General features: G+C 51.1%; 1 pseudogene; it reads right to left on the bottom strand.

Moving 5' to 3' along the window:
* The window catches only part of LOC115148357 (WD repeat-containing protein 7-like), a 123,305-nt pseudogene that overhangs the window by 87,414 nt on the left and 15,274 nt on the right, over nucleotides 1-20,617 (bottom strand).

The following is a 20,617-nucleotide window of genomic DNA, read 5'->3' as shown; positions in this document are numbered from 1 at the left end:
CTTAAGCCATGTTTCAGTCAGGCCAATCACATCAAGATTATGATCAGTGATTAGTTCATTGACTATAACTGCCTTGGAAGTGAGGGATCTAACATTAAGTAACCCAATTTTGAGATGTGAAGTATCACAATCTCTTTCAATAATGGCAGGAATGGAGGAGGTCTTTATACTAGTAAGATTACTGAAGCGAACACCGCCATTTTTAATTTTGCCCAACCAAGATCGAGGCACAGACACGGTCTCAATGGGGAAGGCTGAGCTGACTACGCTAACTGTGCTAGTGGCAGACTCCACTAAGCTGGCAGGCTGGCTAACAGCCTGTTGCCTGGCCTGCACCCTATTTCATTGTGGAGCTAGAGGAGTTAGAGCCTTGTCTATGTTCGTAGATAAGATGAGAGCACCCCTCCAGCTAGGATGGAGTCCGTCACTCCTCAGCAGGCCAGGCTTGGTCCTGTTTGTGGGTGAATCCCAGAAAGAGGGCCAGTTATCTACAAATTCTATCTTTTGGGAGGGGCAGAAAACAGTTTTCATCCAGTGATTGAGTTGTGAGACTCTGCTGTAGAGCTCATCACTCCCCCTAACTGGGAGGGGGCCAGAGACAATTACTCGATGCCGACACATCTTTCTAGCTGATTTACACGCTGAAGCTATATTGCGCTTGGTGACCTCTGACTGTTTCATCCTAACATCGTTGGTGCCGACGTGGATAACAATATCTCTATACTCTCTACACTCGCCAGTTTTAGCTTTAGCCAGCACCGTCTTTAGATTAGCCTTAACGTCGGTAGCCCTGCCCCCTGGTAAACAGTGTATGATCGCTGGATGATTAGTTTTAAGTCTAATACTGCGGGTAATGGAGTCGCCAATGACTAGGGTTTTCAATTTGTCAGAGCTAATGGTGGGAGCCGTCGGCGTCTCAGACCCCACAACGGGAGGAGCAGAGACCAGAGAAGTCTCGGCCTCCGACTCCGACTCGCTTAACGGGGAGAACCGGTTGAAAGTTTCTGTCGGCTGAATGTCCTCTGAATCAGAGAGGTGCAGGAGTCATTTAACCCCACTCCTCTGAATCAGAGAGGTGCAGGAGTCATTTAACCCCACCCCTCTGAATCAGAGAGGTGCAGGAGTCATTTAACCCAACTCCTCAATCAGGGAGGTGGAGGAGTCATTTAACCCAAGCCCTCTGAATCAGAGAGGTGCAGAGGGCTGCTTTAATTGACGTCCACGTCATCGGCACCCAGGTAGCAGTTGTTGTTGGGGGTTAACTGCCTTGCTCAAGGGCAGAACGGACAATTATTACACCTTGCCGGCTCGGTGATTCGAACCAGCAACCTTTTGGTTACTGGCCCAACACTCTAAACCGCTAGTTAGCCAGGGCTAGGGGTCACGGGTCAGGGGATCAGGGTTAGCAGTTGTGCTGTACCTTGTCTGCGGTGTCTGCAGCCAGTAGGTTGGTAGCTAGGGTTAGGGGTCATGGTTAGGGGTCAGAGTTAGGGTTGTGCTGTACCGTGTCTGCAGCCAGTAGGTTGGTAGCCAGGGTCTGTAGTTTGAGCGTGGCCATGTTCTTGAGCGTAGCCAGGCTGCGTCGTGTCATGGCCTGTTTCAGGTTGACCGCAGGGCGGTTCAGAGAGTCCACAGCGGCCGGCACCACCTCTTCACACGCATTCAGGATCTCTACAGGCGTGATGCCCATCACACAACGGTCCAACGAACCTGATGGCGGGAGAGAGGAAAATAATTGTGCGTGGGCTCAACAGGCAGAGATGATGGCTACTGGAATCTGTTGCGATTTGCTTAATGACCTGGGCCCAGTTTCCCAAAAGCATCTTATGGCAAAGCTCATTATTAAAACCATAGTGGCATGGTTCTAAGTAAAACATAGCTTTAAAAATGCTAAGTCCATATTCCACCCTGAAAATGTCAAGCTGATTAAAACTGTAGCCGTTATAACTCACCTCTGTTTCTCCACTACCAAAGATATCAGCCCACTCCGGTACCCACCCAGAACAACACGCCACCCAGAACAACACGCCACCCAGAACAACACGCCACCCAGAACACAACACACCACCCAGAGCAACACTCCACCCAGAACAACACTCCACCCAGAACAACACACCACCCAGAACAACACACCACCCAGAACAACACACCACCCAGAACAACACACCACCCAGAGCAACACTCCACCCAGAGCAACACACCACCCAGAACAACACTCCACCCAGAACACAACACACCACCCAGAACAACACACCACCCAGAACAACACACCACCCAGAACAACACACCACCCAGAACAACACACCACCCAGAACAACACACCACCCAGAACAACACACCACCCAGAACAACACACCACCCAGAACAACACACCACCCAGAGCAACACACCACCCAGAGCAACACACCACCCAGAGCACCACACCACCCAGAACAATACACCACCCAGAACAACACACCACCCAGAACAACACACCACCCAGAACAACACACCACCCAGAGCAACACACCACCCAGAACAACACACCACCCAGAACAACACACCACCCAGAACAACACACCACCCAGAGCAACACACCACCCCCAGAGCAACACACCACCCAGAGCAACACACCACCCAGAACACCACACCACCCAGAACAACACACCACCCAGAACAACACACCACCCAGAGCAACACACCACCCAGAGCAACACACCACCCAGAGCAACACTCCACCCAGAGCAACACGCCACCCAGAGCAACACACCACCCAGAGCAACACACCACCCCCAGAGCAACACACCACCCAGAACAATACACCACCCAGAGCAACACTCCACCCAGAGTATGATGTAGGTCCCTTATATAGACCTGTATTATTAATATGATGAAGGTCCCCTATATAGACCTGTATTATATATGATGTAGGTCCCCTATATAGACCTGTATTATTAATATGATGTAGGTCCCCTATATAGACCTGTATTATTAATATGATGTAGGTCCCCTATATAGACCTGTATTATTAATATGATGTAGGTCCCCTATATAGACCTGTATTATTAATATGATGTAGGTCCCCTATATAGACCTGTATTATTAATATGATGTAGGTCCCCTATATAGACCTGTATTATTAATATGATGTAGGTCCCCTATATAGACCTGTATTATTAATATGATGTAGGTCCCCTATATAGACCTGTATTATTAATATGATGTAGGTCCCCTATATAGACCTGTATTATTAATATGATGTAGGTCCCCTATATAGACCTGTATTATTAATATGATGAAGGTCCCCTATATAGACCTGTATTATTAATATGATGTAGGTCCCCTATATAGACCTGTATTATTAATATGATGTAGGTCCCCTATATAGACCTGTATTATTAATATGATGTAGGTCCCCTATATAGACCTGTATTATTAATATGATGTAGGTCCCCTATATAGACCTGTATTATTAATATGATGTAGGTCCCCTATATAGACCTGTATTATTAATATGATGTAGGTCCCCTATATAGACCTGTATTATTAATATGATGTAGGTCCCCTATATAGACCTGTCTCTCTACCGGCCCGTCTCTCTACCCGGCCCGTCTCTCTACCCGGCCCGTCTCTCTACCGGCCCGTCTCTCTACCGGCCCGTCTCTCTACCCGGCCCGTCTCTCTACCCGGCCCGTCTCTCTACCCGGCCCGTCTCTCTACATCTCTAACGGTCAGTTTATTCGTCTCTAGCATTTTGAATTTGAAACCAGCATGAGTGTATCTGTTGTGATAATGGTGCCAGAGATGTTTTATATCATTTTGTAGCCGTTGTAAGCAGCTTTGATGATGCTTCATCTTCTCCCTAAGAGAGGGAGTTTTACTCTGCCTATTACAGCTGATGTGGGGGGGGACGACGACAAAGAAGATACATTATTTATCTCTATGGGAAAGACACTGAACAGAGGAGAGGAAATCTAGCTGTCCGTCAGTAATATATTGTGTCTAAATGGAGAGCTTTCCTGTCTGTTTCCTTCACTCCTTCAGCTCCTCTCAAGGCTTTCCAGACAAACCTCAGACCATTACTTAGGCTAACCCCGCATGTCTCTCTCTCACACACACACACAGCAACTTACAGCCAGCCACGTTTCTTCCTCTCCCCAGACCAGTGAGTAGGGGAGGCTTGCTACTGTGCGTCCTTCAGTCCTACTCAGCACAACAAGACATAACCAGCTTTAAGAGCAGACAAACACACTGTGCTTAGCTAATGGACTCACAGGCAGAGAGAGACTCCACATTTAGGGAGATGTTTTGTAAGTGCTCACCCCCCATCCTCCTCCCTCCTTCTCAGCTATTTCTACTTCCCCCCTCCCACCAGCTACTTCCCCCCTCCACCAGCTACTTCCCCCCTCCACCAGCTACTTCACCCCCTCCACCAGCTACTTCCCCCCTCCACCAGCTACTTCACCCCCTCCACCAGCTACTTCCCCCCTCCATCAGCTACTTCCAATCTCCATTAGCTACTTCCCCCCTCCACCAGCTACTTCCCCCCTCGACCAGCTACTTCCCCCCCTCCATCAGCTACTTCCCCCCTCCACCAGCTACTTCCCCCCTCCACCAGCTACTTCCCCCCTCCACCAGCTACTTCACCCCCTCCACCAGCTACTTCCCCCCCTCCACCAGCTACTTCCCCCCCTCCATCAGCTACTTCACCCCCTCCACCAGCTACTTCCCCCCTCCACCAGCTACTTCCCCCCCTCCATCAGCTACTTCCCCCCTCCATCAACTACTCCCCCCCTCCATCAACTACTTCCCCCCTCCATCAACTACTTCCCCCCTCCACCAGCTACTTCCCCCCCTCCACCAGCTACTTCACCCCCTCCACCAGCTACTTCCCCTCCTCCATCAGCTCCTTCCCCTCCTCCATTAGCTACTTCCCCCCCCTCCACCAGCTACTTCCCCCCTCCATCAGCTACTTCCCCCTCCATTAGCTACTTCCCCACCCCCATCAGCTACTTCCCCTCCTCCATCAGCTCCTTCCCCACCCCCATCGGCTACTTCCTCTCCTCCATTAGCTACTTCCCCCCTGCATCAACTACTTCCCCAACTCCATCAGCTACTCCCCCCACCAGCTACTTCCCCATCAGCTACACCCCCCTCTATCAGCTACATCCACCCCTCCATCAGCTACTTCCCCCCCCTCCATCAGATACTTCCCCCCCTCCATCAACTACATCCACCCCTCCATCAGCTACATCCACCCCTCCATCAGCTACATCCACCCCTCCATCAGCTACATCCACCCCTCCATCAGCTACATCCACCCCTCCATCAGCTACATCCACCCCTCCATCAACTACATCCACCCCTCCATCAGCTACATCCACCCCTCCATCAGCTACATCCACCCCTCCATCAGCTACATCCACCCCTCCATCAACTACATCCACCCCTCCATCAACTACATCCCCCCTCCATCAGCTACTTCCACCCCTCCATCAGCTACTTCCCCACTCCATCAGCTACATCCACCCCTCCATCAGCTACTTCCACCCGTCCGTCAGCTACATCCACCCCTCCGTCAGCAACATCCACCCCTCCATCAGCTACATCCCCCCTCCATCAGCTACATCCACCCCTCCATCAGCTACATCCACCCCTCCATCAGCTACTTCCACCCCTCCATCAGCTACTTCCACCCCTCCATCAGCTACATCCACCCCTCCATCAGCTACATCCACCCCTCCATCAACTACATCCACCTCTCCATCAGCGACTTCCTCTCCTCCATCAACTACATCCCCCCCCTCAACCAGCTAGTTCCCCCCCTCCACCAGCTAGTTCCCCCTCCACCAGCTAGTTCCCCCCCTCCACCAGCTACTTCCCCCTCCACCAGCTAGTTCCCCCCCTCCACCAGCTACTTCCCCCTCCACCAGCTAGTTCCCCCCTTCCACCAGCGGGTTCCCCCCCTCCACCAGCTACTTCCCCCCCTCCACCAGCTACTTCCCCCCCTCCATCAGTTACATCCACCCCTCCATCAGCTACATCCACCCCTCCATCAGCTACATCCACCCCTCCATCAACTACATCCCCCCCTCCATCAGCTACTTCCCCCCCCTCCACCAGCTACTTCCACCCCTCCATCAACTACATCCACCCCTCCATCAACTACATCCCCCCTCCATCAGCTACATCCACCCCTCCATCAACTACATCCACCCCTCCATCAGTTACTTCCACCCCTCCATCAGCTACATCCATCCCTCCATCAGCTACATCCCCCCTCCATCAGCTACATCCACCCTCCATCAGCTACATCCACCCCTCCATCAGCTACATTCCACCCCTCCATCAGCTACATCCACCCCTCCATCAGCTACATCCACCCCTCCATCAGCTACATCCACCCCTCCATCAGCTACATCCACCCCCTCCATCAGCTACATCCACCCCTCCATCAGCTACTTCCCCCCTCCATCAGCTACATCCACCCCTCCATCAGCTACATCCACCCCTCCATCAGCTACATCCCCCCTCCATCAGCTACTTCCCCCCCTCCATCAGCTACTTCCCCCCCCTCCATCAGCTACATCCCCCCCTCCATCAGCTACTTCCCCCCTCCATCAGCTACATCCACCCCTCCATCAGCTACTTCCCCCCCTCCATCAGCTACATCCACCCCTCCATCAGCTACATCCCCCCTCCATCAGCTACTTCCCCCCCTCCATCAGCTACATCCCCCCCTCCACCAGCTACTGCCCCCCCTCCATCAACTACATCCACCCCTCCACCAGCTACATCCACCCCTCCATCAGCTACATCCACCCCTCCATCAGCTACATCCCCCCCTCCACCAGCTACTGCCCCCCCTCCATCAACTACATCCACCCCTCCATCAGCTACATCCCCCCTCCATCAGCTACATCCACCCCTCCATCAGCTACATCCACCCCTTCCATCAGCTACTTCCCCCCTCCATCAGCTACATCCACCCCTCCATCAGCTACATCCCCCCTCCATCAGCTACTTCCACCCCTCCATCAGCTACATCCACCCCTCCATCAGCTACATCCACCCCTCCATCAGCTACATCCACCCCTCCATCAGCTATTTCCCCCCTCCATCAGCTACATCCACCCCTCCATCAGCTACATCTCCCCTCCATCAGCTACTTCCACCCCTCCATCAGCTACATCCACCCCTCCATCAGCTACATCCACCCCTCCATCAGCTACATCCACCCCTCCATCAGCTACATCCACCCCTCCATCAGCTACATCCACCCCTCCATCAACTACTTCCCCCCTCCATCAGCTACATCCACCCCTCCATCAGCTACATCCACCCCTCCATCAGCTACATCCACCCCTCCACCAGCTACATTCACCCCTCCACCAGCTACATCCCCCCTCCATCAGCTACATCCACCCCTCCATCAGCTACATTCACCCCTCCATCAGCTACATCCACCCCTCCATCAGCTACATCCACCCCTCCACCAGCTACATTCACCCCTCCACCAGCTACATCCACCCCTCCATCAGCTACATCCACCCCTCCATCAGCTACATCCACCCCTCCATCAACTACTTCCCCCCTCCATCAACTACTTCCCCCCCTCCATCAGCTACTTCCCCCCTCCATCAGCTACATCCACCCCTCCATCAGCTACATCCACCCCTCCATCAGCTACATCCACCCCTCCATCAGCTACATCCACCCCTCCATCAACTACTTCCCCCCTCCATCAACTACTTCCCCCCCTCCATCAGCTACTTCCCCCCTCCATCAGCTACATTCACCCCTCCACCAGCTACATCCACCCCTCCATCAGCTACATCCACCCCTCCATCAGCTACATCCACCCCTCCATCAACTACTTCCCCCCTCCATCAACTACTACCCCCCTCCATCAGCTACTTCCCCCCTCCATCAGCTACATCCACCCCTCCATCAGCTACATCCCCCCCTCCACCAGCTACATCCACCCCTCCATCAGCTACATCCACCCCTCCATCAGCTACATCCACCCCTCCATCAACTACTTCCCCCCTCCATCAACTACTTCCCCCCCTCCATCAGCTACTTCCCCCCCTCCATCAGCTACATCCACCCCTCCATCAGCTACATCCACCCCTCCATCAGCTACATTCACCCCTCCACCAGCTACATCCACCCCTCCATCAGCTACATCCACCCCTCCACCAGCTAGTTCCACTCCACTCCTACTCATAAATCATCTCTATTTCCACTGCTGTGTGGGCGATTAAAATCAGTCTAATGTTTTTCAGAGTGCTGCGTTGCTTTACACTGCTAAACGTGCTGCCTCGTATACAGACGGCACGGACAAACAAACGCATCAGGCTATCTATTATTCATCTGAGTAGGGAGTGTGAGGCGTGGTAAAGTGAGAGGAAGAACACAAGGATAGCGCCACCCTGGCAGTTTTTTAGCCAAGCTCTGTCGTCGTCGGGAGGAGAGGCAGAAGAGAATCAATCTAATAGCTTACTAGCTTCCTCCTCAAAGATCCTAATGGACACTTCTATAAATCACCACACGGCATCCCAAAACACACCCTATCCCCATAGGGCCCTGGTCAAAGGTAGTTAGGGTGTGTGTGTGTGTGTGTGCGCGTCTCTGTGTGTGTGTGCATGTCTAGCTGTGTGTGTGTGGGTGTCTAGGTGTGTGTGTGCGCGCACCGTCTCTCTGTGTGTGTGTGTGCGCGCGCGCGCGCATGTGTGTGTGCGCGTGTCTAGGTGTGTTTGCGCACACCGTGTCTCTGTGTGTGTGTGTGTGTCTAGCTGTGTGTGTGTGCGTGTCTAGGTGTGTGTGCGCACCGTCTCTGTGTGTGTGTGTGTGTGTGTGCCTCTGTCTCACCTGTGTCCATCTGCCATACATACACTGAGCCATCAGAGCAGCCCACCACCAGGTAGTCACCACAGGGGCGCCACTTGATGACCTGGATGGGGAAGAGGTGTCGAGACGCCAGCATGATGCACTTCCTCTCCCGCAGGCTGAGCAGACCCACGGAGTGGTCACTGGCCACAGAGCACACACAGTGCTGAACACGATTCTGTCAGGGGCAGAGCAGAGAGAGAGAGAGGGGTTATAGGGGGCAAGACAGAGAGAGAGAGAGAGAGAGAGAGAGAGAGGGGGGCAAGAGAGAGAGAGAGAGAGAGGGGGGCAAGAGAGAGAGAGAGAGGGGGGCAAGAGAGAGAGAGAGAGAGAGGGGGGCAAGAGAGAGAGAGAGAGAGAGGGGGGCAAGAGAGAGAGAGAGAGAGGGGGCAAGAGAGAGAGAGAGAGAGGGGGGCAAGAGAGAGAGAGAGAGAGAGAGGGGGGCAAGAGAGAGAGAGAGAGAGAGAGAGGGGGGCAAGAGAGAGAGGGGGGGGCAAGAGAGAGAGGGGCGGAGACACACAGACAGACAGACCGACAGACCGACCGACCGACCGAGGTCACAGGCTTTAACAGGGGAGATTAATGTCATTAGGACAGACTGTGGTATTCAGGCAACACAACATGTCATTAGGACAGACTGTGGTATCCAGGCAAGACAACATGTCATTAGGCAGCGGCTACTCTTCCTGGGGTTTATTATGGATCCCCATCAGTTCCTGCCAAGGCAGCGGCTACTCTTCCTGGGGTTTATTATGGATCCCCATTAGTTCCTGCCAAGGCAGCGGCTACTCTTCCTGGGGTTTATTATGGATCCCCGTTAGTTTCTGCCAAGGCAGAAGCTACTCTTCCTGGGGTTTATTATGGATCCCCGTTAGTTTCTGCCAAGGCAGCGGCTACTCTTCATGGGGTTTATTATGGATCCCCATTAGTTCCTGCCAAGGCAACAGCTACTCTTCCTGGGGTTTATTATGGATCCCCGTTAGTTCCTGCCAAGGCAGCAGCTACTCTTCCTGGGGTTTATTATGGATCCCCGTTAGTTCCTGCCAAGGCAGCGGCTACTCTTCCTGGGGTTTATTATGGATCCCCGTTAGTTCCTGCCAAGGCAGCGGCTACTCTTCATGGGGTTTATTATGGATCCCCGTTAGTTTCTGCCAAGGCAGCAGCTACTCTTCCTGGGGTTTATTATGGATCCCCATTAGTTCCTGCCAAGGCAGCGGCTACTCTTCCTGGGGTTTATTATGGATCCCCGTTAGTTTCTGCCAAGGCAGAAGCTACTCTTCCTGGGGTTTATTATGGATCCCCGTTAGTTTCTGCCAAGGCAGCGGCTACTCTTCATGGGGTTTATTATGGATCCCCGTTAGTTTCTGCCAAGGCAGCAGCTACTCTTCCTGGGGTTTATTATGGATCCCCGTTAGTTCCTGCCAAGGCAGCAGCTACTCTTCCTGGGGTTTATTATAGATCCCTATTAGTTCCTGCCAATGCAGCAGCTACTCTTATTGGGGTTTATTATGGATTCCCATTAGTTCCTGCCAATGTAGCAGCTACTCTTCCTGGGGTTTATTATGGATCCCCATTAGTTCCTGCCAAGGCAGCAGGTACTCTTATTGGGGTTTATTATGGATCCCCATTAGTTCCTGCCAAGGCAGCAGCTACTCTTCCTGGGGTTTATTATGGATCCCCATTAGTTCCTGCCAAGGCAGCGGCTACTCTTCCTGGGGTTTATTATGGATCCCCATTAGTTCCTGCCAAGGCAGCAGCTACTCTTCCTGGGGTTTATTATGGATCCCCATTAGTTCCTGCCAAGGCAGCAGCTACTCTTATTGGGGTTTATTATGGATTCCCATTAGTTCCTGCCAATGTAGCAGCTACTCTTCCTGGGGTTTATTATGGATCCCCATTAGTTCCTGCCAAGGCAGCGGCTACTCTTCCTGGGGTTTATTATGGATCCCCGTTAGTTCCTGCCAAGGCAGCGGCTACTCTTCCTGGGGTTTATTATGGATCCCCATTAGATCCTGCCAAGGCAGCGGCTACTCTTCCTGGGGTTTATTATGGATCCCCATTAGTTCCTGCCAAGGCAGCGGCTACTCTTCCTGGGGTCCAGCAACATTAAGGCAGTTATATATAGTGCATTCGTAAAGTATTCAGACCCCTTGACTTTTTAAAATTTTTGTTACGTTACAACTTTATTCTCAAATTGATTAAATCGTTTTTTTCTTCATTAATCTACACACAATACCCCATAATGATAAAGCAAAAGCAGGTTTTTGAAATTTTAGCAAAAAAAACCAACTTAAATATCACATTTACAAAAGTATTCAGACCCTTTACTTAGTACCTTTTTCATTTTTATTTCACCTTTATTTCACCAGGTAGGCCAGTTGAGAACATTTACAACTGCATGTATTGTAAATGTTTATCAGCACAGCATTATGACAGCATTTTCTAAACTGCAGAGGGAGTTCTTGCTATTATTTTGTAGGTTTCCTATAGTCCCTTCTCTTGAGATGGTGTTTTTTTTTGATCAGCCTTACCGGGAACTTGAGCAGAATGAGTAGTTAAAAATTGATGACCAGAACCAATATAAAGCAAAGCAGTGCGACAAAAACAACAACACAGAGTTACACATGGAATAAACAAACGTACAGTCAATAACAAATGAAGTAAGGAGGTAAGGCAAAAAATAGGCCATAATGGCAAAGCAATTACAATTTATCAATTAACACTGGAGTGATAGATGTGCAGATGAAGATGTGCAAGTAGAAATACTGGTGTGCAAAAGAGCAGAAAAACAAAAACAAATATAGGGATGAGGTAGGTAGTTGGGTGGGCTATTTACAGATTGGCTGTGTACATCGCTGTAATCGCTGCCAAAAGTGTTCAAGTACCTTTGGCAGCGATTACAGCCTTGAGTCTTCTTGTGTATGACGCTACCAGCTTGGCACACCTGTATTTGGGTAGTTTTTCCCATTTTTCTCTGCAGATCCTCTCAAGCTCTGTCAGGTTGGATGGGGAGCGTCACTGAGCAGCTATCTTCAGGTGTCTCCAGAGATGTTCGAACGGGTTCAAGTCCAAGGTCACGCTGGGCCACTCAACTTGTCCCGAAGCCACTCCTGCGTTGTCTTGGCTGTGTGCTTAAGGTCGTCGTCCTGTTGGAAGGTGAACCTTCGCCCCAGCGGTCTGGAGCAGGTTTTCATCAAGGATTGCTCTGTACTTTTCTCCATTCATCTTTCCCTTGATCCTGACTAGTCTCTCAGTCCCTGCCGCTGAAAAACATCCCCACATAATGATGCTGCCATGCTTCACTGAAGGGATTGTGCAAGGTTTCCTCCAGACGTGACGCTTGCTATTCAGGCCAAAGATTTCAATCTTGGTTTCATCAGACCAGATAATCTTGTTTCTCATGGTCTGAGAGTCCTTTAGGTGCCTTTTGGCAAACTCCAAGTGGGCTGTCATGTGCCTTTTACTGAGGAGTGGCTTCCGTCTGACCACTCTACCATAAAGGCCTGATTGGTGGAGTGCTGCAGAGATGTTTGTCCTTCTGGAAGGTTCTCCCATCTCCACAGAGGAACTCTGGAGCTCTGTCAGAGTGACCATCGGGTTCTTGATCACCTCCCTGACCAAGGCCCTTCTCCCCCGATTGCTCAGTTTGGCCGGGCGACCAGCTCTAGGTAGAGTCTTGGTGGTTCCAAACTTCTTCCACTTAAGAATGATGGAGGTCACTATGTTCTTGAGGACCTTCAGTGCTGCAGAATTGTTTTGCTACCTTTCCCCAGATCTGTGACTTGACACAATCGGACAATTCCTGCAACCTCATGGCTTGGTTTTTGCTCTGACATGCACTGTCAACTGTGGGACCTTATATAGACAGGTGTGTGCCTGTCCAATCACGTTGTAGGAACATCTCAAGGATGTTGGTTGCGCCTGATCTCAACTTTCGAGTCTCATCGCAAATGTTCTGAATACAAAGGTTCTGAATACAAAGGTTCTGAATACTTTTTATTTTTAATACATTTGCAAATGACGGGGTATTGTGTGTAGATTGATGAGGAAAAATGATCATTTAATCAAGTTTAGAATAAGGCTGTAACGTAACAAAATGCGGAAAAAGTCAAGGGGTCTGAATACTTTCCCAAACGCACTGTACAATTTAAAATATTACATGACTTTACATGACACTTTACTACCACATATCTACAATACAACATCCGTGTGTACGTGTGTGTAGAGTGCGTATCTTATGTGTATGTGTGAATGGTAGGTCAAACACTGACAGACCCCTCAATGCTGTTGATGACAATAGAATGGAATACAAATATCTCCTTGGTCACAACAATGAAATTAACCCCATGTTCTGGGATTGTTACCAGGGAGAAAAACTTGACAAGTTTTTTTGTTTGTTTGTTTTTCGAGCCAGATGCTAAAGGGGTGGCTGAACTTCCTGATGTGGCATAATTTTCCGTATTGAAGTCGCCTAGGTTAAGCTAGTGCCAGCCAACTTCTTTCGCCAATTAGCATCAGCTGGCTGGTGTACAACTGTGGCAAAGTTAGTTTGACATTGGATTCTCTGAGGATATTTAGGGATTGTCAAATTACACAAATGTAAATGGAACAAAATGTTGAAGTTGCACATCTTTTAGTTGTCTCATTAGATGTGTTCAATATTTGTATAGGAATTTCTACAAATTCTTTTTTTTAAGTCAATGAAATTTGGAGCTGTTGACATTTAAAAATAGTCGCATCTACATTGTGTAATTTACTGATGGTCCCTAACTAGCCTCATAAGGGCTTTATGGGTGGTCCCGGGAATTGAACCCACTAACCTGGCATTACAAGGGCCATGCTGGAATGTTAAACCAAATTGATCAGGTTTGATGATTGGGCAGGTTTGATGATTACTTGGGCACTGCCAGCTGTGGGCAGGTTTGATGATTACTTGGGTACTGCCAGCTGTGGGTAGGAGTGACGATTACTTGGGTACTGCCAGCTGTGGGAAGGAGTGACGATTACTTGGGTACTGCCAGCTGTGGGAAGGAGTGATGATTACTTGGGTACTGCCAGCTGTGGGAAGGAGTGATGATTACTTGGGTACTGCCAGCTGTGGGTAGGAGTGACGATTACTTGGGTACTGCCAGCTCTGGGTAGGAGTGACGATTACTTGGGTACTGCCAGCTGTGGGTAGGAGGGATGATTACTTGGGTACTGCCAGCTGTGGGTAGGAGGGATGATTACTTGGTTACTGCCAGCTGTGGGTAAGAGGGATGATTACTTGGGTACTGCCAGCTGTGGGTAGGAGGGACGATTACTTGGGTACTGCCAGCTGTGGGTAGGAGGGATGATTACTTGGGTACTGCCAGCTGTGGGCAGGTTTGAAATAAACCCAACCCAAGGAAAACTTACGGTGACCTTCATTCCGTGACATAATTTTCCCCCCTATCATCTTGTAAATCTACGTTTTAGATCTATTTACACTTTGTAGTAAATTTTGACAATAAAAAAAAAAATGTTTCTGACTCGTATCGATGCCAAAACGAGAAGTTGTTTTTGGAGGGGCATTCGTTCTTTAATAATGTTGGTCTGATGAGGAGGCTGCCCAGGCCCTTCTGAGAGTAAATCACCAGCCGCCGCTGCTGTCATAGACATAACTCAGACAGGAAGAGAGATGGATCTGCTGCCAGCTTTAGGAGCAACATCCTTGAGCGCTTTCTACCGACAGAGACTCAGCACAGCATGTCAAAAACACTACACAATCTGTCTGGGACTTATTAAAGTACACACACACAAACAGTAACACACACTCTGGTACAAGAGGCATGGTACAAGGACAGAAAATATTGCCCCAAAAATAAATACAATAATCCCATTTGTCTGTCAGGTAGACAGAAGGGAAGAGAGGGAGACCGGGAGGAAGGGAGGGAGAGAGGGAGGGAGAGATGGAGGGAGAGAGGGAGGGAGGGAGAGATGGAGGGAGGGAGAGATGGAGGGAGGGAGACCGGGAGGGAGGGAGGTGGTACAGGAGGATGTGTGGTGGAACTGAAAGCAGAGTACAGGAAACCTTGACCATGAGAGAGGTACAGGAAACCTTGACCATGAGGGAGGTACAGGAAACCTTGACCATGAGGGAGGTACAGGAAACCTTGACCATGAGAGAGGTACAGGAAACCTTGACCATGAGAGAGGTACAGGAAACCTTGACCATGAGGGAGGTACAGGAAACCTTGACCATGAGGGAGGTACAGGAAACCTTGACCATGAGAGAGGTACAGGAAACCTTGACCATGAGAGAGGTACAGGAAACCTTGACCATGAGAGAGGTACAGGAAATCTTGACCATGAGAGAGGTACAGGAAACCTTGACCATGAGAGAGGTATAGGAATCATCACTCTTCATCACTGTCATCACACCTGCTGCTGCTGCAGGGCAATTAACGATCCACTCCACACCACAGGCCAGGGTTACTGTACTGTACCAGGACTAGGGTTAGAAACAAGCTTACTCAGGCCAGTGTTACTGTACACACCAGGGGTCTAGGCTAGACGGACGAGTCAAATACAGGGAGAGTTTAACAATGCTCTCAATTCAGCTCTAGAGGAAGTCTTTCTTTAATATCCAATCAGGAGGAGGGGGGAGTAAATCAAATGTTATTTCACATGCACCGAATACAACTGGAGTAAAATAACACACACAATAAGGCCAGAAAAAAAATGTATTCACTGTTCAACAGATTTTCCCTCCAGAAAAGTGGGGCGAGCGAGCAAAACAAAGAAACATTGAGTGAAAACAGTACATTACCACATTGTCCTAGGCACTTGCATAGGTTCTAGACCTGAGATTCAAGAGTTATATTATTATTTCTTTTTTAAAGACTGCAGATGTTACAATGTTGGTAAAGCCATGATAAATCAAACACAATGGGAAGTATAACTTGTGACCGTTTCTTTATTCCTGATACAAAAAGGTGCAATCCAATGTGACGTATAGGGTAATAATGAAGACTATATAAAAATATATATATTTTATATTTATAATTTCGCAATTTTTCCACCCTTCCTCTGAAAACGCCCGATATAGAAGTCCCGGGTGGCAGGGAGCACGACCCCAGTGATGTACTGGGCTTTCCGCACCACCCTGTGTATCGCTTTGCGGTCAAGGGTGGTGCATTTGTCATACCAAGCGGTGACGCAGCTAGTCAAGATGCTCTCGATGGTGCAGCTGTAGAACTTATTGAGAATCCAAAAAGGACCACGCAAAATATTTTCAGCCTCCTGAGGGGAAAGAGGCGCTGCCGTGCCCTCTTCACTACAGTACAACCGATATTATGGATCCCCCGCCCGCCAGCCTTGGAGCTAACCCATCTCCGGCTCCCCTCTCCCTCTCACACATATCAATTAAATGGCCTGGCTCCTTAAGTAGGCGGATCGACATGCTATAAAGCTCCCGCATAACTAAACAGGTCATTAAGATCCCCGGAGGTAATTCTCTCTCAGAACAGACACTCTTACTTACAGGGTGGACCACTCACATGTAATGGACATCAGTATGGTACCTGTCAATCACACACACACACACCAGGAGAGCAGAGGAGGCATGGCTGCCGAGGGAGGGAGAGATGAGGCTGTGTGCGACAAGCCTCTTCTCTTTTCTCAGGAAGTAGCAGGGAGGCATCACACTGTGTGAGATCAGAGGGCAGAACTAGAATCAATGTCATAAAATAAAAGGTGTATTTTTGGTATTTATTATGGATCCCCATTATCTGTTGCCTTGGCAGCAGCTACTCTTCCTGGGGTTTTTCCTATAGTCCCATCTACACAATTGCACTCATATAAGAATGAGGGCTGGGGAGAAGATTCAAAAGGACTCAATTCACTTCGATTCAATTGTGTATATATATCTGTGAAGCTCTACTCACGCTGCAGTTCTCAGGGGGGGACCAGGATCTGTGTGATCTCTCCTCCGTGGACACAGAAGATGTGTTTCATCTCTCCAGTGAAGACGTCCCAGACGATGACGCTGAAGTCCACACCGCCGGAGACCAGGGAGCGCTGGTCGTAGCGAGGGGACACCTGGTGGGGGTACAGCAGGCACGTCACCTTGTTACGGTGACCCCGCAGGGTACGGTGAGGGGACCAACCTATAGAGAGAGGAGATAGTAACACAGTCCCTAACCCTCAGGGTGCGGTGAGGGGACCAGCCTATAGAGAGAGGAGATAGTAACACAGTCACTAACCCTCAGGGTACGGTGAGGGGACCAGCCTATAGAGAGAGGAGATAGTAACACAGTCACTAACCCTCAGGGTGCGGTGAGGGGGACCAGCCTATAGAGAGAGGAGATAGTAACACAGTCACTAACCCTCAGGGTGCGGTGAGGGGACCAGCCTATAGAGAGAGGAGATAGTAACACAGTCACTAACCCTCAGGGTGCGGTGAGGGGACCAGCCTATAGAGAGAGGAGATAGTAACACAGTCACTAACCCTCAGGGTACGGTGAGGGGACCAGCCTATAGAGAGAGGAGATAGTAACACAGTCACTAACCCTCAGGGTGCGGTGAGGGGACCAGCCTATAGAGAGAGGAGATAGTAACACAGTCACTAACCCTCAGGGTACGGTGAGGGGACCAGCCTATAGAGAGAGGAGATAGTAACACAGTCACTAACCCTCAGGGTACGGTGAGGGGGCCAGCCTATAGAGAGAGGAGATAGTAACACAGTCACTAACCCTCAGGGTACGGTGAGGGGGCCAGCCTATAGAGAGAGGAGATAGTAACACAGTCACTAACCCTCAGGGTACGGTGAGGGGGCCAGCCTATAGAGAGAGGAGATAGTAACACAGTCACTAACACTAACCCTCAGGGTACGGTGAGGGGGCCAGCCTATAGAGAGAGGAGATAGTAACACAGTCACTAACCCTCAGGGTGCGGTGAGGGGGACCAGCCTATAGAGAGAGGAGATAGTAACACAGTCACTAACACTAACCCTCAGGGTACGGTGAGGGGACCAGCCTATAGAGAGAGGAGATAGTAACACAGTCACTAACCCTCAGGGTGCTGTGAGGGGGCCAGCCTATAGAGAGAGGAGATAGTAACACAGTCACTAACCCTCAGGGTGCTGTGAGGGGGCCAGCCTATAGAGAGAGGAGATAGTAACACAGTCACTAACCCTCAGGGTACGGTGAGGGGACCAGCCTATAGAGAGAGGAGATAGTAACACAGTCCCTAACCCTCAGGGTGCGGTGAGGGGGCCAGCCTATAGAGAGAGGAGATAGTAACACAGTCACTAACCCTCAGGGTGCGGTGAGGGGGCCAGCCTATAGAGAGAGGAGATAGTAACACAGTCGCTAACCCTCAGGGTGCGGTGAGGGGGCCAGCCTATAGAGAGAGGAGATAGTAACACAGTCACTAACCCTCAGGGTGCGGTGAGGGGACCAGCCTATAGAGAGAGGAGATAGTAACACAGTCACTAACCCTCAGGGTGCGGTGAGGGGGCCAGCCTATAGAGAGAGGAGATAGTAACACAGTCACTAACCCTAACCCTCAGGGTACGGTGAGGGGGCCAGCCTATAGAGAGAGGAGATAGTAACACAGTCCCTAACCCTCAGGGTGCGGTGAGCCTGCAGAGAGAGGAGATAGTAACACAGTCCCTAACCCTCAGGGTGCGGTGAGCCTGCAGAGAGAGGAGATAGTAACACAGTCACTAACCCTCAGGGTGCGGTGAGGGGACCAGCCTATAGAGAGAGGAGATAGTAACACAGTCACTAACCCTAACCCTCAGGGTACGGTGAGGGGGCCAGCCTATAGAGAGAGGAGATAGTAACACAGTCCCTAACCCTCAGGGTGCGGTGAGCCTGCAGAGAGAGGAGACATTTTAGTCATTTAGCAGATGCTCTTATCCAGAGACACAATCAGTGCATTCAATTAAATGTAGTTTGGTAAGAGCCAGCTACCACAGACACACGCAGCATGTACACCCCCACACTCCTCTCCCCTAACCCCCTCACCTCCACGCAGCATGTACACCCCCACACTCCTCTCCCCTAACCCCCTCACCTCCACGCAGCATGTACACCCCCACACTCCTCTCCCCTAACCCCCTCACCTCCACGCAGCATGTACACCCCCACACTCCTCTCCCCTAACCCCTCACCTCCACGCAGCATGTACACCCCACACTCCTCTCCCCTAACCCCCTCACCTCCACGCAGCATGTACACCCCCACACTCCTCTCCCCTAACCCCCTCACCTCCACGCAGCATGGTACACCCCCACACTCCTCTCCCCTAACCCCCTCACCTCCACGCAGCATGTACACCCCCACACTCCTCTCCCCTAACCCCCTCACCTCCAACGCAGCATGTACACCCCCACACTCCTCTCCCTACACCCCTCACCTCCACGCAGCATGTACACCCCCACACTCCTCTCCCCTAACCCCCCTCACCTCCACGCAGCATGTACACCCCCACACTCCTCTCCCCTAACCCCCTCACCTCCACGCAGCATGTACACCCCCACACTCCTCTCCCCTAACCCCCTCACCTCCACGCAGCATGTACACCCCCACACTCCTCTCCCCTAACCCCCTCACCTCCACGCAGCATGTACACCCCCACACTCCTCTCCCCTAACCCCCTCACCTCCACGCAGCATGTACACCCCCACACCCCTCTCCCCTAACCCCCTCACCTCCACGCAGCATGTACACCCCCACACCCCTCTCCCCTAACCCCCTCACCTCCACGCAGCATGTACACCCCCACACTCCTCTCCCCTAACCCCCTCACCTCCACGCAGCATGTACACCCCCACACTCCTCTCCCCTAACCCCCTCACCTCCACGCAGCATGTACACCCCCACACTCCTCTCCCCTAACCCCCTCACCTCCACGCAGCATGTACACCCCCACACTCCTCTCCCCTAACCCCCTCACCTCCACGCAGCATGTACACCCCCACACCCCTCTCCCCTAACCCCCTCACCTCCACGCAGCATGTACACCCCCACACTCCTCTCCCCTAACCCCCTCACCTCCACGCAGCATGTACACCCCCACACTCCTCTCCCCTAACCCCCTCACCTCCACGCAGCATGTACACCCCCACACTCCTCTCCACTAACCCCCTCACCTCCACGCAGCATGTACACCCCCACACCCCTCTCCCCTAACCCCCTCACCTCCACGCAGCATGTACACCCCCACACCCCTCTCCCCTAACCCCCTCACCTCCACGCAGCATGTGTTCTCCCTGCAGAAGCTGTACGATGGCGGTCTGTGTGGCAGGGACCAGGATGATGATTCCGTCCTCTCTGCCACACACCAGCCTGCCCTGGGAGGGGATGTAGACGCTGGCCGTCACCTTGATGGGCTCCTCTGACCCGGGCGTCACACTCAGCTGGTCTATGATGCCTGCCGACAGAGGAACCAGCTTGTCAAAGGCCTCCTGGAGGGAGATGGTGGAGGACAGCTGGAGCTCTGGAGGGACAGGGAAGTAGAGAACACAGTATTATCTATATACAGAACCAAACAGACCCATCTGAGTAACCTGGCTTAGACCAGAGAAAGGGCTTTGTATAGTCATGAAGAGGAATCATGAGGAATGTGACACTCAGTCCCTCCAGGAAACCACGATCACATAACTCAAACGCAAAAAAAAATCAACCAAGCCAGGCATATTATGCGACAGCTCGCAATTTTGACCATTCCCCGCACTTTTATCTCAAAAGGGTCCAATCAAAAGAGGGTTGGCAATTTT

The sequence above is a fragment of the Salmo trutta genome, chromosome 15, assembly GCF_901001165.1.
Source record: "Salmo trutta chromosome 15, fSalTru1.1, whole genome shotgun sequence".
Classification (NCBI taxonomy): domain Eukaryota; kingdom Metazoa; phylum Chordata; class Actinopteri; order Salmoniformes; family Salmonidae; genus Salmo; species Salmo trutta.
The sequence above is the reverse complement of the archived record's forward strand: the minus strand, read 5'-3'. Positions and strand labels throughout refer to the sequence as shown.